Source organism: Marmota monax, unplaced genomic scaffold, assembly GCF_021218885.2.
Source record: "Marmota monax isolate L192 unplaced genomic scaffold, Marmota_monax_Labrador192_F-V1.1 WCK01_AAM20220418_F8-fsc00033, whole genome shotgun sequence".
Lineage (NCBI taxonomy): Eukaryota > Metazoa > Chordata > Mammalia > Rodentia > Sciuridae > Marmota > Marmota monax.
Window position 1 is genome coordinate 1,899,916 of NW_026694282.1, and position 5,611 is coordinate 1,905,526.

Here is a 5,611-nt window from a genome sequence, read left to right on the forward strand (position 1 = left end):
ACCCCTATTCTCAATGAGGCAGATTTAAGGCTTGTTTTCTGGTCTCCATGCAACTGATTCCCTTATGAATACTCTTTCTCTTTGGCCAAACTCATCATTTCAGTGATTGACATATTGTGCAGTAGGCAAAACAGGCCTGGTTCACTAACAACTAATGTCAAAATATCAGAGATGCATGCTGTATCAGATGTTGACCAAAGTATAAAATAAATATTCATAAACCCATACTGATATAAATAATTGATTGAATTAATAAGAAATAGAGAAGAGAAAAATCTCCCTCATAGAATTCCAAAAAATTAGTGTGTAACACCTCCCCACTTCAGGAGATGGAGATTAATCTTCACCTTTCGAATATGTACTGTGTTGGGTAATTTCCTTCCAAAGGGTAAAATATGGGAAGAGAGGGAAAAGTATCTTTACAGTGGAAATATGCTTTTCTTTCAAGATGGGGGCAGAATACACTGGATTATTTATTCCCATAGTTTTAACCTTCAATAATTTTCTTTTTTGTGGCTGGTAGTGGGGGGTGTACCAGACATTGAACTCAGAGGTACTCAACCACTGAGCCACATCTCCAGGTCTATTTTGTATTTTATTTAGAGACAGGGTCCCACTGAGTCACTTAGCACCTGGCTTTTGCTGAGGCTGACTTTGAACTCGATATCCTCCTGCCTCAGTCTCCTGAGCCACTGGGATTACAGGCATGCATCACCATGCCCAGACTTAATAATTTTCTACCGTTTCCAAGATCCATTCCTCTTGTTTCCAGAGAGTCCTAGTTCAGAAGCCCAATTCTAGGGGTCTCAACAAATCAGGTCCAGTCACTAACTCCAAAAAGACAAATAGAAAAAGTAATAGTTTAAAGTAGGACAGGAACCTCAATCAGTATAGCTATGCCAGGAAGACAAGGGAACAAGAAGTTTCAGGCCTATCTTCAAGAGTACTGACTTGCGCTCTCAAGTTAAATACACAAAAGGGCCCAGAAGTATGCACAGCAAGCAGTCTTGCTTAAACTGTGGTCTGGTTGATCATCTCAGTATTGGTCAGGTGGGCAGTAATAATAAAGTTGCTATCGCCTGGGAGATAATTTCAATTCATTGCAAGATATTTATTGATCAAATCTGCTGTTCCTGGAATCCAAAGTGATTCAGAGCAAAGGAGACAGATGCAAAATGGAGACAGAAATGCCAAGTTTTTTACATTTAGGCCCAAGTGAAGAGATAGTGTTTTTTGCAAAAGAAGCCTCTTGCTTCAGTCAATGGTAATTTAAGCAAATAAAAAGAATGGTTGCTTGCCAGCTTAGGATAATGAAGGGAAAGCAAGGAACAAGAGACGGGTAAGCAAGAAATGAAAGATGGAGACAAGGCAGAGATAGATATAAGAGTTTATTTGTCAGAGCTGACAAATGAAGGCCATCTCTCTGCAGGAGAGGCGAAACAGGCTTGGGTTCTGGGAGTTTCACAGGGCAGACTCAGGAATCAGAGCCCGGTGGGTCTATTGGGGGCAGTTAAAAGTTGGGTTGGTATAAGGGAGAGGTGAGCCTTTCTCAGAAACACTCTTGGGTGGGAAAGCAAAGCTTTTTCCTTAAAATGGCAGCTGTCACTTAAGATGGTCATCCAAATGCTAAGCAAGGACCTTATAGATAACGCACAAGAACTAGACAATGTCCTGGTCCAAGTCTCTCTCCAAAACCTGCTGCTTTTCCTGAATTTCCCCTCCATGTTCATGGTCCTTATAGCTTAAAGCTGCTTGGAGGATTTCTGATGTGGTTTTTCTCTGATTCTGTACCTTTTACCAATAGACTTTCTTGCTTTCTTTGCTAATCCAAGATTTAAAACAGTTTTCAATGAAGTTGAAAAAAAATAAAAAACAAACAAACAACAACAACAACGAAAAAACCCAATTACCTAGTTTTTACATATCAATGGAAGTGGGACGGTAATGGTGGGAGAAAGTGTAGAAATATCCCAAGGCAGAAGGAGGCAGTTTAAATAATGAAAGGAAAGTCATTATGCAAATACATATCTATTAACAGTCATTCAGCCTTGAAGAAGCACAGTTTAGAATTGAAGAAGACACTAGATTCAGGTTTTCCACCTGGGTTGTTAGAATTCCTTATAATTAATGTCAGATCTGTGAATGGTTAGACATCTCATTCCTTACTGAATGACTATTATTATTCTACCTTTGTTTATAGCCTTCATGACTATGAGCTCTGCAGTTGTCATTTATGCACAGGAGTCTACTTCTATTGACTCTGCTACTCCCTTCTTTGGCAGAAAGAAACCCCTATCCATGGCCCTCTGGCTTCAGAAAAAATACCAAGAAAGTATCTTCTTCATTTTGTATCTTTGAGTCCCCAAGCTTTTTGTGGGTAAGAGTCAGCTATTTCTTATTTTCTAAAATCTCACAATGTCTAAGGTGAAAGTTAGTATTAAGCATCTGTCCTCTCTACTTCTCACTAGCAATGCCAAAGGGAGCTGGCTTTAGCAGAAGTTGCTTCCACAGTCAATATGGCTGGGCCTTTCTTTTCTTTTTTAATTTTTTTTTTTTTGTAGATGGACACAATACCTTTATTTTACTTATTTATTTTTATGTGGTGTTGAGGATTGAACTCAGTGCCTTGCATGTGCTAGGTGAGCACTCTACCACTGAGCCACAACCCCAGCCCTTTCTTTTCTTTTCACATGTTTTTTAATTGATGAATTATAGTTGTACAGAATGATGGGATTTGTTGCTACATATTCATGCATGCACACAATATAACAATGTAATTCTGCCAATATCACTCCCCAGCTTGCTGGACTTCTGAAACTGGTGGAAATGCCTGCCTACAGAGCCAGAAAGAAAGGTCAGGCACATTGGAATTACCATTAAAAATCTGACTTGAGGGACGCTCCTATCTTAGTCTATTCAGGTTGCAACAGCCAATTAACACAGGGCTAGGGGTATAGTGAAGTGGTAGAGTGCTCAACTAGCATTAGGCCCTGGGTTAGATCCCCAGCACTGCAAAAACAAACAAACAAACAAACAAACAACAACAACAACAAAAAAAAAAACCCCACCACAGACAAGGTGACTTACAAACCTCAGGAATTTATTTCTCACAGTTCTGGAAGCTTGGGAATTCTGATCAAGCAGCTGGCAGATTCCACCTCTGGTGACAGCCCACATTTTGGTTCACAGATGGCACCTTCTACCTGGGTCTTCACATGATGGAAGGGTTAGCTTTCTGTCAGGTATCGCTTTTAGAAGGACATTATGATGGCTTTGCCCTCAGGACCTAATTGCCTCCCAAAAGTCCCCACTGCCTAATATCACATTGGTGAGTTTCAACATATGAATTTTTTTGCGGGGGGGGGGGGGGGTGGTAGAGAACAAACATTCAGAGAATAGCAGCTTTCCTGCTCATTGCTGAGTTGAATGGCAACAATTAAAAACTCAATTTGTTGCAGGGGACAGATGACAGCAAGAAACAGATTTATTTGGCTGCAGCCAGGTTCAGAGGGCAAAGCTTTCACTGTAATCAATCAATCTCCCTGAACCCTAAGTTCAGGCAGTTTCAGAACTTTATACCCATTGTGTAAGGGGAGAGGCTGAGAAGTTCACAATCTGCAGAAGTTCTCACAAAAGCAGCTTTTTTTGTCACTGTTCTGGGCACGTTAACCCTTCAAGGACAGCTCCTGAGAAGGGGAGAGTTTCTTCTCCCCTTTCTTCCCTCCTGCCAACTATTACCATGGAGCCCAATTGGTAACTTCTTTGCTTATTTTAGAAATGTAAACATCTCTGTGAAGCTCCAGCCCAAGGCCTGAGACCTCATTAAAAGATCTGCCTTTCTCATCACACTTTGCATTTGCAAACACACTTTTTTATTTTTATTGGTCTACAAACTATTATATATATATATATATATATATTGTTACTATACTAGATAGTCCATAAATGTTTGTGAAAAACTAATAAAGGGGTGTTGGGCACCTAGGGTGCTGATCTCTTTCAGGCCTGTGGACAAGTAAGCTAGAGCAACAGGAAATAGGAAGCTTAACTACATTGAACTCTTTTGTAGAGATTCTTTTGCTAATAGTCCTAAAATCAATTATGGTGAAGATTTCTGGAGACAATTAAGATTTTTCTGTGGAAGAGGGGGGTGCCACTACAAATTGGCTGAGAATATTGTTACAGCAATGTAACTTTGGCAATTCATCAATAGGGACTTGTGTTTATTTAAGGTGATGAGAGAATTGCAAAAAAATATTTTTAAATTCAGAAATAAAATTTCTACATTTCAAACAAAACTCATTTGTTATATGAAGCAAACAATTTTCAACCAAAAAAGAGAATTGTATGTGTGTGTTTCACAAAATTAAAAGCACAGGAAAGAGAGACCAAAAAGAATGCAAGTCAGCTTGTTCCCCCTTTCCCCCCCCCCTTCTGAATTTTTCTCAAACAAGATGACAGCACCTTAAAAGCATGCAATGGAGAAAGGATAGCATCTTCAACAAATAGTGCTGGGAGAACTGGAAATCCATATGCAACAAAATGAAATTGAATCCCTTTCTCCCACCATGCTCAAAAGTCAACTCAAAATGGATCAAGGACCTAGGAATCAAACCGGAGACTCTGCATCTAATAGAAGAAAAAGTTGGCCCTAATCTCCATCACGTGGGGTCAGGCCCCAAATTCCTTAATAAGACACCTATAGCACAAGAGTTAAAACCAAGAATCAACAAATGGGACGAATTCAAACTAAAAAGTTTTTTCTCAGCAAGAGAAATAATATGTCAGGTGAATAGGGAGCCCACATCCTGGGAACAAATTTTTACCCCTCACACATTAGATAGAGCTCTAATCTCTAGGGTATTCAAAGAACTCAAAAAGTTAAACAACAAAAAAACCAAATAACCCAATCAATATATGGGCCAAGGACCTGAACAGACACTTCTCAGAGGAGGACATACAGTCAATCAACAAGTACATGAAAAAATGCTCAACATCTCTAGCAGTCAGAGAAATGCAAATCAAAACCACCCTAAGATACCATCTCACTCCAGTAAGATTGGCAGCCATTATGAAGTCAAACAACAACAAGTGCTGGCGAGGATGTGGGGAAAAGGGTACACTTGTACATTGCTGGTGGGACTGCAGATTGGTGCAGCCAATTTGGAAAGCAGTATGGAGATTTCTTGGAAAGCTGGGAATGGAGCCACCATTTGACCCAGCTATTCCTCTTCTCAGACTATACCCAAAAGACCTAAAAACAGCATACTAGAGGGACACAGCCACATCAATGTTTACAGTAGCACAATTCACAATAGCTAGACTGTGGAACCAACCTAGATGCCCTTCAATGGATGAATGGATAAAAAAAAATGTGGCTTTTATACACAATGAAATATTACTCAGCAATAAAAAAGAATAAAATCCTGACATTTGCAGGGAAATGGATGGCATTATAGAATATTATGCTAAGTGAAGTTAGCCAATCCCCAAAAAACAAATGCCGAATGTCTTCTTCTATATAAGGGGGGTGACTCAAAATGGGGTAGGGAAGAAGAGCATGAGAAGAAGATTACCACTAAATAGGGAAGAGAGGTGGGAAGGAAAGGGA